Raw genomic sequence first — 12,148 nt, forward strand, 5'->3', positions numbered from 1 at the left:
AACATATATTTACACCAGATGACACTATTCTATAGCTCCATCAACCAAAGACTTTATTTAGGTCTAAAATGTCCAAGGAGGTAAAGGAAGGCATGACTTCATTAAAAACACTTCAAGAGGGGCGCCTGGGTGGCTCAGCTGGTTAAGTGTCCGACTCTTGGTTTCAGCTCAGGTCATGATCTCACAATTGGGGAGTTTAAGCCCCACATCAGACTCTGTGCTGACAGCGTGGAGCCTGCTTGGGATTCTCTGTCTCCCTCTTTCTCTGCTCCTTCCCTTCCCCTCAAAAATAAACATTTTAAAAAAATTTCAAGAAATTATGTAACAAAAATAGGCAACATATAAAACAAGAAGGGGCAGATATTTAAAAAAAATAGAAACCCTAGAAATAAAAAACATTTGCTGGGTGGAATAAATTCTCCACTAAATACAAAGACAAAATTAGGATATTGGAAGAGAGTTCTGAGGAACTCACCCAGGACATAGCATGGAGAGAAAACACAACATCCATCATGCACAAGTGCCAGAACACGGGATGTAAGGAATTTGGGCAAGCAACAGTCACAAACATAAATGTTAAAAATCTTCAAGAGTTTTAAACGTGCACACCTTGAGTACTAAGCAGGGATATATATATATAAAGATAAATTACAGTGAAACCACAGAATATAAACAGATGATCTTAACAGCTTCAGGATTGTGACAGTTAATTTTATGTGTCAAATTGGCTGGGCATGGTAGCCAGACACCTGGCCAAACATTTTCTGGATGTTTCTGTGAAGGTGTTTTTGGATGAGATTTACATTTAAATTGGTCCACATTCAGTAAAGCGGATTACCCTCCATAAAGTGGGTGGACCTCGCCCAATCAGCAGAAGGGCTGACTAGAACAAAAGGTTGACCTTCCCCAAGCAAGAGAGGATTCTACCAGCAGACCTCCTGCAGGTTTCATGTGCAACATCAGCACTTTCTGGCTCACCAGAAGGCTGCCTTTGGATTTGAAGTGCACTCTCCTGAGCGTCCAGCCTGCCGGCCTCCCCTTATCGGATTTTAGACTCACAAACCTCCACAAGCACATGAGCCAATTCCTTAAAATAAATCTCTTTATTTATACATATACACTTACTCTGTTTTTCTGGAGAACCTTGACTAACATACAGAAGAAAAAAAGATAATTCTATAAAGAAACAGTACTAAGACTCATAGCAGGCCTCTCAACAGGAAAGTACACATGCTAACACAAAGCAGGCTAAGGGAAAAGTAACTGTCAACTTAGAATTTTATACACAGCTAAACCACTCTTCAAGAGCAAGAACAAAATACAGTCATTATCTATGAAACATTATCAAATACAGACTTTTTCTAGAACACAAAGATATACTCGTTCTCACTATGGGCAAGGATTTTTTAAAAAGTTAATACACACTATTAACTGCTGAACTATAAAAACAAAATAACTAACTTTGATATTTTAAAACTGAATAAAACCAAAACTTAAACATCAGTTATAAGATAGTGGAAAGGAGTGTTCAGTGAACAGGTAATACGGGTGAGACCACTGTTGTTGGGAGGCGGCAGCATAACTATAGAGTTTTATACTTATTTATGAGCGTTTAAACTTTCGGGGTACCTATCAATCCATGGCCTTCACACTGGAAGTGAGGTGGGAGGGCGAGAGGAATACGAAAAACTTTATCAATCCAACAGAGAGCAGAGAAAGAGGAAAGAAAAAACAAGCATGGTAAATAAAAATAATCAATCAAATAATAGAAACTGTGGGAATGAACTCCTATAAATGCAATCATAATTTCAATCTTTTAATTGACGAGCTTAATCTATGATCATATAAACATCTAAATGGATTAAGCTCATCAATTAAAAGCCTGAAATTATAAGATTGCATTTGTAGTTTTCTAACATTTTTAAAATTTTTTTAATGTTTTCTTTATTTTTGAGAGAGAGACAAAGTGTGAGTGGGGAAGGGGCAGCGAGAGAGGAGAGAAGACGACACAGAATCCAAAGCAGGCTCCAGGCTCCGAGCTGTCAGCACAGAGCCCGACGCGGGGCTCGAACTCACAAACTGTGAGATCATGACCCGAGCCGAAGTCTGATGCTTAACTGACGGGAGCCACCCAGGTAACCCTGTATTTGCATTTTTTATTTATTCAGTTTATGATGCTTACAATGGACATACATAAAACCCACAAGGCTGAAAACATTGAAATATAAATATATATCCCATGCAAATACTAGCCAAAATAAGCCCACAGAGTAATCTTACATCAGATAATGCTTAAAGGAAAAAAAAATGTATTCACATGAAGAGCCATGCTTTATAATAATCAAAGGGAAAAAAATCCACCTAGAAAATATAAGAATTATAAACTTGTACATACATAATAACAGAGCCTCAAAATAATGTAATTTGTAAAATATATAAAAATATATAAAGAAAAAAATTACACAAAAGCAAAAACAGAATTACAAGCAGAACCTGACAAATCAACTTAGTGGGAGAGCTTAACACATCAGGAAATTGATAGCTAAAGTGGTTCAAAATTTAATAAGAACATAACAAATTCGAACAACAAAATTAACAATCTAATAAATATAAAAACTGAACTCTGCACCTGACAAACAGAACATTCTTTGCAGATGTACATGAGTCATTTATAAAACCAATTTGTGTCACAGTGGAAAACCTAACAAATCACAAAACCTGGTATCATTCAGACCACTCTCCTTGACTACACTGTCATTAACTAATAAATCAACAAATAGCCCACATGTTTGGAATTTAAAACATACATCTAAATAAGTCATGACTAGAAGAGGAAGTCTCAGTGGAAATGATAAAGTATGTGGAACAAAAAAACTATGAAATAACTCCTTTCAAAACTGGTGAGATCTAGCCAAGATTGTACTTAACAGTAAATAGAATACAGCTTTATGTTAATTTATTTTACAATCAGAAAGACTGCTTATTAGTGAGCTCTGTGTTCAACTCAAGGAGCAAGAAGGAGGACCAGGGAGAAAACCTACAGAAGATAGAAGAAAGGAGAAATTAATGGAAGAGGAGAGCAGCAGCGGGCAGGAGCAACGAAACCAAAAATGTTCTTTGGTGAGAGGCAGGAATGAATCAAAGAATCTCCAATCAGGACCAGTCAATAGAAGTCACAACCAATACGAGGAATAATAAAATAGGCAGTAAAGATTTTTTACAAATCCTAAGAGAAGGCTGCAAATGATAAATGTGGAAATGTACATGAAACAAAGTGTGTGTGTAAATATAACCAAAACTGACACAAGAAGAAACAGAAAACTGAAGAAATCAAACTGAATTGCTAATCAAGTCTCCGCCCCCCCCCCACCCCGAACACTTAAAACCGACAAGGTCCAGATGATTTTCTAGGCAGCTTTCACCAAATCTTTAAGGACCACGTAATCCTTATTTTACATTGTTTCAGAGACTAGAAAAATGGAAAGCTAGCCACTTTGTTTTTCAGGACGAACAATAAACTGCATGGTACAACTGGACAAGATCTGTGCGGAAAAGGAATCCCAGAGCACACAGGAACAGCACATTCTAGAATGGAGAGAAAGCACTGCCACCCAGCAGCACCAGAGCACCCCAACTCCAGGCCAGAGAGGCTACACCCTACCAGCTTCGAGAAAACTTCAAGTAGAAATCCGGCAAGAGTGGAAATTCTTTTTTTTCCTCCTGTTCGTTCAATCTAGAAGCTGTGTTTTCTTGCTCTTCAGTACAACGGGGTGAATTCAGGTGGTTGTGAAATCAGCCAACCTCTACTCAGACACTACCTCTGGTCTCATGCACACCCAAAGGGCCTTTTTCATTTTCTAACAGCCAGCGTTTATTCAGACTGTGCGCTGGGCACTCAACAAAGACTTGTGTGTGGGGTGTGATTGTGGTAAAACACACATAAAATTTACTATTTTAGCCATCTGTAAGCATACAGGGCAGTGGCAGTAAGTACATTTTCCCGTAGTTGTGCAATCATCACCAGCATCTCCAGAACTCTTTTCATCTTCCCAAATTCAGCTTCCGTGAAACGACAGATCCCAAATTCCCCCTCCACCCAGCCCAGGCAGCCGCCATTCTACTTTGTCTCTGTGTATCTGACCAGTCGAGGTGCTTCACATTAAGTAGAGTCACAGAGTACTTGTCCTTCTGTGCCTGGTATATTTCTCTTAGGACAAGTCTTCAAGCTTCATCCATGTTGAGCAATGTCAGAACCTCCTTCCTTTTCGAGACTGAATAGTATTCCATTGTGTGAACTGACCACATTCTATTTATCCTTTCACCCACTGATGGACGCTTAGCCGCTTCCACCTTCTGGCTGCTGTGAACATAAGTGTACAAGTGTGTCTTCAAGTCTCTGCTCCCAACTCTTTTGGGTGGATACCCAGAAATCAGTTTGCCAGACCACGTGATAATGCTAGATTTCATTTTTTGAGGAACGAACCATACTGTTTTTCGCAGAGGCTGCACATTGTCCATTCTACTAGTAGTGCACGAGGGCTCCGACTTCTCCGCACCCTCATCAACACTTGTTATTTTCTGGGTCTTTTAAAACTGCCATTCTACGGGGTGCGCAGCAGCATCGCACTGCGGTCAGAGAGATTTTAATTGCGACAGACAGCACGCTCCCCCAGTAACAGCTCAGACTTTAGAGCTCAATTTGTTTACAAAAGACTGGGGAATAGGGCAGGGGTTGGGGGGGGAGGGCTGTAGTTATAAAATGCACTCCCTGAAATAAAAGTCCTTGTGGGTCAGAAAGACTACTAGATTATTGAGTCCCATGAGAGTCTAACACTACAGAATGATACTCCTGTAGACCATAAACAAACAAATGAATGAATGAATGAATGAATGAATGAATGAAATTTATTTTTGGCTTTGTTGGTCAAAGATCACCTTCAAAACATATATATGCTTGGAATGCAAGCTGGTGCAGCCACTCTGGAAAACAGTACGGAGGTTCCTCAAAAAACTAAAAATAGGGCGCCTGGGTGGCGCAGTCGGTTAAGCGTCCGACTTCAGCCAGGTCACGATCTCGCGGTCCGGGAGTTCGAGCCCCGCATCGGGCTCTGGGCTGATGGCTCGGAGCCTGGAGCCTGCTTCCGATTCTGTGTCTCCCTCTCTCTCTGCCCCTCCCCCGTTCATGCTCTGTCTCTCTCTGTCCCAAAAATAAATAAACGTTGAAAGAAAAAAAATTAAAAAAAAAAAAAAACTAAAAATAGAACCACCCGACGACCCAGCAATGGCACTACTAGGCATTTATCCACGGGATACAGGTGTGCTGTTTCGAAGGGACACATGCACCCCCATGTTCATAGCAGCACTATCAACAATAGCCAAAGTATGGAAAGAGCCAAAAATGTCCATCAATGGATGAATGGATAAAGAAGATGTGGTATCTATATACAATGGAGTATTACTCGGCGATCAAAAAGAATGAAATCTTGCCATTTGCAACTATGTGGATGGAACTGGAGGGTATTATTATGCTAAATGAAATTAGCCAGTCATAGAAAGACAAATATCATATGATTTCACTCATATGAGGACTTTAAGAGACAAAAGAGATGAACTTAAGGGAAAAGAAACAAAACTAATATAAAAACAGGGAGGGGGACAAAGCATAAGAGACTCACAAATATGGAGACCAAACTGAGGGTTACGAGAGGGGAGGTGGGAGGGGGGATGGGCTAAATGGGTAAGGGGCATTAAGGAATCTACTCCTGAAATCATTGTTGCACTATACGCTAACTAATTTGGATGTAAATTAAAAAAATAAAATAAAAAAACAAAAACAAAAAGCGTATACATTCAATCTAACAGCCAGTGTAACATAATATTATCATTATCATACATTATGTAACAAATTAGCATATATAGCAAATATAGTTCTCACTATATTTCAGGCACTAGGCTAGGTAATTTTCCTACATTTTCATTTCATTCTCCTAACGACCACCTTTGCGGATGAGGCAGCTGAAGCCTGGGACCTAGGAAACTTACCCAGGATCACACAGCTAGTCATTTGCAAAGCCAGGATTTGAGTCACAGGCAGTCTGTTTAGAGTTTCCGAGTCCGTAAGTCCTAAGACTTCAAGATCTTTTTCTACCGTTCCAATTTTCTCTCTTGTAAAATTTAAGTTGAAGCTCTGCTGTGCTCACCAAGTTAGCTCCCACGCACTTGAGAAAACGGGAGCTCCTCTGAAGAGGAAGGATTTCGATCCGCCACACTGCAGTTCTCACATGACCTTGCTGCGCTTCCCAGTTATTGACAACGCTCTTTCCTCAGTGGAGACTATGGATAGCAGGCACCCAACCGCTTCCCTTTGGATTGTGGCACACGTTAAATGCTGAAGGCTCAGGACTGGACTACCTTACAAACTCACAGGACAGCTGGATAGGGTCTGAAGCTCCAAAAATAAAGCTCCCAATTTTGAAACGTAATAGCAGACATCTGGCAATCAATAGTCAACCGATTCATAACTACACTGCAGGACAGGAAAAAAGGCCTACATGTGGCCTGTGGAACTTCATCCCAGAGACCCCAACAAGAAAACCAAGAAATGCAACAGCAGACACAGCCTAGATGCCACTGCAAAAAAATACACCTAGACCCAATGTCTCAACGGAAGCCAGATCTCCATTTCTCAGGGGCTCCATGGTTCTGCTCCTCAACGTACATCTCTGCCTCTTTCTCCCCAACTCACTTGCCCGCTTGCACGTGCACCAGAAGGGGCTTTTTCCCAGCCATCAGACGAACAAGAGGCTCCAGCCAGCTTCAGAGCCCACCACCAACTGGCCCGGTCTGGTCAGGGCCCCAGGAATGAATTCCAGTTGACCGGACTCCTCTTCCCTGAGCAGGACAATGGAAGTCTACGGTCGCCACCCTATCTCCAATCAGAAAATCTGATGCTCTTAGGTCAAGTATCCTTCTCAAGCCCATTTACCTGTGCCAGGGAGGAGGGGGAGGCGGTGCATATAGTGCTGCGCCTTTAGACACCATCCTAAGGAAGGGGACTTGGTCCAGGACTGAAAAAGCAATTGTGCAGAAGATATGTTGGGGAGGTGATAATTTGGGAGACTTTTTCTAACAATGATTATGACTATATATTTAAATTCGTACGTATCCCCATACTGCTTATCTACCTATACTTCCGATATCTCTAGGCTTAAGAAAAAAATACCGGGCGCCTGGGTGGCGCAGTCGGTTAAGCGTCCGACTTCAGCCAGGTCACGATCTCGCGGTCCGTGAGTTCGAGCCCCGCATCGGGCTCTGGGCTGATGGCTCGGAGCCTGGAGCCTGTTTCCGATTCTGTGTCTCCCTCTCTCTCTGCCCCTCCCCCGTTCATGCTCTGTCTCTCTCTGTCCCAAAAATAAATAAACGTTGAAAAAAAGAAAAAAATACCTAATTCGTGCCTCCTTCCTCTTAGCCTCAGGCCACTTTGCTGGCTCAGGTGTCTGCCCCTGCCCCACCCCAGTAAACTGTAAGCTCCTTGAAGACAATGATTATATGTGATCCATATAATTGACTAATAATAGTTACATATCAATAAGGCTGGAAAAAATAACAGCAGTTGACAATGTGTACTATCAATATGCCATATACGGGTGCGAATCACCTTACACCCATTAGCTCATCTAATCCCTAGGCTGTTATCACCACGTAGATTAAGGACACACAACTCAAGTTATTTAGCAACCATAGTTACTCATAGTTAGTGAGTTCTAGCATCTGCATTCAAACCTGACAGGTCTACTGCAGAGCCCATCCTTCTAAACCCAATGCTATGTCCAAGGCAGGTCATTCAGCAGTGTGAAGATCGGGGATGGATGGATAGACGGATGAATGCATGCATGGATGGATAGATGGATGGATGAATAAGCAGGAGGGTGGGTGGATGAAAATGTTAGGAAAACAAAAACAGTGACCCACAAAGGGAATACTTTGGTGGCCAGTGGGCTTAGCAGCATTAAGGCATGTTCCCGAGTGAGGTTAAGGCTATGGGTTTGCTGTATTCCTAGTCTCGCTAAAACCTAAAATCCCCACCACTGGTCCTAAAAGCGTAAGAGGTCACATGAGAAGGAAAGGATGAAGGATAGACATAAACATGTGAGTGTCTATTCTCTTTTATGAGCTTTCACAAATCCAAACTTGTCTGGATCAGCATGAACCCACCTTCACAAATGGTAGGGAGTCAGAAGGGTCATCTTCATATAAAAAAGGACATCTCATTATGTCCCAGAGACCATGGAAGCAAGGCAAAAAGGTTTTAGCACTTTTGTCCACCACTAAACACTTGCCCTTAACAACTTTAAAAGCAAGAGGCTTTGAAAGAATGAGAGCCCTTTCGAAAAAAAGATTTCACACTTGCTTCTAATTCTCTTACTTCTTGTGTTAGTCAGGGTTCAGGCAGAGAGCAGAGACCCCACGAGAAAATGGAACGGGACTTTCTGGTAGGAATCTGACTGTATAGATACAGTTAGGAGAGGAGCTGGGAGAGGGGTATGAAGATCCAAACGGGTGCTGGAAGATCAGCAGTCACCTGTCAATCAGAGAGGGCAGGCCTGTCCAGCTACAAAAGGGACCACAAAGGGGAGCTGGACAAAGGCCTCTGCGTATAGCTGCTGTCCTGTGGGTCTGCAGCCACACAACTGGCGGTGGGTCTTAGGCTCTAGCTGGGCATCAGGGCTTCGGGGCTTCGGGTCAAGAAGAAACGCTGGATGCAGATGAGAAGACGGCAAGGATAAGCAGGGCACCCATTACACACTTCTGCAGCCATCCATCTCTGCACCTGACAGCCAACAAACCTTGAAGAATAATGGCCATGTTTCTGGTCTGTGTACATTCCTCTTTGGGCCAACTTTAACCCGGAACCATACAGGCAAGGGGATGCTGGGAAACGTAGTTCTCAGCTCAAGCAAGGCAACCCAGCCTAGTCCACCAGACTCCTTTAATTAAATATAGAATACTTAACGTTATTATTCATATCTTTGGGGAGACTGTACATTTTAATCATAATTACGTGATAAATATTTCATGGTATATATCTTTGTCATATAATTAGGAATAAAAAATGTAATCTCAAAAAGATTCTAAATAATTCAACTGGCTGAGGATGTGATTAAAGCCATGATTGAAATATGGTCAGAGGTAACTCAAGGTCTTCGAGCATGATCTCCCAAGAAACATGTCACAACCAGGTGTTTTACAAAGGGCACTGAAATGGAAATGACGCAAAAGGAAAAAATCCGGGTGCTTTAAGTGTGGGGTAAAAACCTAAAGAACATATCCAGCTCATGTTATAATCTGGCAAGAAATCATCTAGTCAGTTTTATGAAATCAATATCCATTCTTCTCTGGCCATTGTTGAGGGAGGGGCATTCATTTTACTCATTCATTTTGAAGATTATCTTCTTTTTTTTTCAAACCCCTTGAGGTTAGGGGCTGTGCTGTTACTTCTAAAGGCCCTCACAGCACCTAGTACCAGGACGACTGACATTTAGAAAACATGTCTTGACAAATTTCAATCTAATTCCGTATTTACTGAGTCCTACTTCACGCAAAGCACTATGTTTGGTGATGGGGAGCTGTGAACCAGTGGGGTTCCTGACCTCTAGGGGCTCATTAGTCAGTACAAGAGACAAGAGACTACTCGTGCACAAAATATACTCTGAAACAGAAATAAACTGGACTTTGAAAAGTACAAGGAAACATGCTTTGGGGAATACGGGAAGAGGTGAGATCAATGTGATGTGAGAAATCTGGGAAGCCTTCTTACAGGAGGTGGCAGGAGCAAGGCCTTGAAGATTAAAACTTCAAAAAAAAGGTTATACATGTGTATGAGAGACAGACTGGCAGACAGACGAGAGGGAGAGGAGGTAAGGAGGGAGGAGGGAGACTGAAGAACCTGTCTGGGGGTAATTTGGGGCCTGACTTATCAGTGGATCACCTAAAACATCCTCCATGTGTCTCCCTTAACCTACAGCAAAGTGAGTGCCCATGGCTTCCCCCACTAGATCCCAAACATAGTAATAAACACTTCTATCAAGTGTTACACCCTGGGTTTAAAGAACTCATGCCCTATGGAGGAAACTAGAAACTCTTAGATGGGTCAAGCAAACTCTTGTACCATCCAACGACATCCACCCTTTCAGGCAGTCATTCATGCAGCATACATGTATTTACTGAGCACCTACTCTAGTCCAGGCACTATAGAAAACATAAAAATCAAGACACAGTCCTCGTCCCAAAAGAACTCACTACCTAGCAATCTGGAACTTAGTATGGGTCAATAAATATATAGAAAATGAATGAGTGAGTGAATGAACAAATGAATGAAAGGGAAATAATACACGTCATCATCAACTATTTAGATACAGAGAAACAAAATGGTGTAGTGGGTTAAGTGCTCAGGCTCCAGAGTGAGGCCAGGTATGAATCCTGGTCCTACAGACAGTAGCTGTATGACCCGGAGGATGTTAATTTCTTGTTGACTTGGGGGGTTAATAATATCACCCTCAGGGCGCTTGGGTGGCTAAGTCGGTTGAGCGTCCGACTTCAGCTCAGGTCATGATGTCTCGATTCATGAGTTCAAGCCCCATGTGAGGCTCTGTGCTGTCAGTGCAGAGCCCACTTTGGATCCTCTGTGCCCCTCTCTCTCAAAAATAAACATTTAAAAATATATATTTGTTTTTCAACTTTTTTTTTTTTTTTTTTTTTTTTGGGACAGAGAGAGACAGAGCATGAACGGGGGAGGGGCAGAGAGAGAGGGAGACACAGAATCAGAAACAGGCTCCAGGCTCCGAGCCATCAGCCCAGAGCCCGACGCGGGGCTCAAACTCACGGACCGCGAGATCGTGACCTGGCTGAAGTCTGACGCTTAACCGACTGCGCCACCCAGGCGCCCCATAAAAATATATATTTGTTAAAAAAAAATAGTAATAACAACATCATCCTCATTGATTTGAGAGGTAACACTATGCAAGGAAGAAAATGATCCAGTGTCATTTAGGAAAGATGGATAAAATCATTTAAGGGCTCTGAGCAGGTAGAGGTAAATCATTTCGGTTTTTAACTTTCAAGCTACTCAAACATTTAAGAAACATTACAAGTCCGTATTTGTAGAAGCTGAGAACCCCTGCCTTCCAAAGGCAAAGGGACAGCGTGTTAGGCCATGCCAGCATGGAGAGGAGCCTGAGAGAGCCAGAGAAAAAGCTACAGCCTCAGGTGCCCCCGGCACCCCAGGGCACCCAGCTGAGTGGGCCAGAAGCATGTTCTTTTCTATGTGAGCGATGCAGAGATGCAGGGATGAGAGTATCTCCTAAGCGATTGCCTGGAAGAATCCTTCCACGACGCATGTTGTTCTTTGTGTTTTCGTGCGCTGAAGATAAAATGTGCTATTTCACGGTTCCCTCAAATAGCCCAGTTATTTCATGGCATCACATATGCCAGACTGGATCCAACACTTGGTCTCATGGGCATACACTGGGCTGTCCATTGCCACCCACCAGCGCCTGGACCAAATGGCACAGTGGGGTCTTGAGCACCTATTTCAGAAATCCACCAATGGCCTTACTTTCCTAAGCCAACTTTTACACAACTGCCGCTTTTTGTTTTTAATCTTACTTATTTTGAGAGAGAGCACAAACGAGCAGGGGAGGGGCAGAGAGAGGGGAAGAGAAATCCCAAGCAGGCCACGCTGTCAGCGCAGACCGTGACATGGGGCTCAATCTCATGAACCGTGAGATCATGACCTGAGCTGAAATCAAGAGTCACATAACCGACTGAGCCACGCAGGTGCCCCACAAATGCGTTTTATGATCTGCCCGTGGATTGAAGGGAAGGGAAAAAGAGAAGTGAGAGAGGAACAGAGGGAGAAAAAAAGAAAAGTGGAGGACTGTGACCCCTGAATTACAGATCTGCAAGATCAGCCCTAAGCAGTAGCCAAGAGACCTTGAATCCTGTGCCATGAATCATTCAGCCTGGCACAGGCTTCTGATCTCTGAGGATGAGGAGGCTCTTGTGGAAGACCCCTGTTATTCTTTCCAGCAAGCACTTGGCAGTAATGGATAGTTCCATGAGAAAAATGGCCACGACTTCATGTTTTCTG

The sequence above is a fragment of the Lynx canadensis genome, chromosome D2 (assembly GCF_007474595.2).
Source record: "Lynx canadensis isolate LIC74 chromosome D2, mLynCan4.pri.v2, whole genome shotgun sequence".
In the NCBI taxonomy this organism is placed as follows: Eukaryota; Metazoa; Chordata; class Mammalia; order Carnivora; family Felidae; genus Lynx; species Lynx canadensis.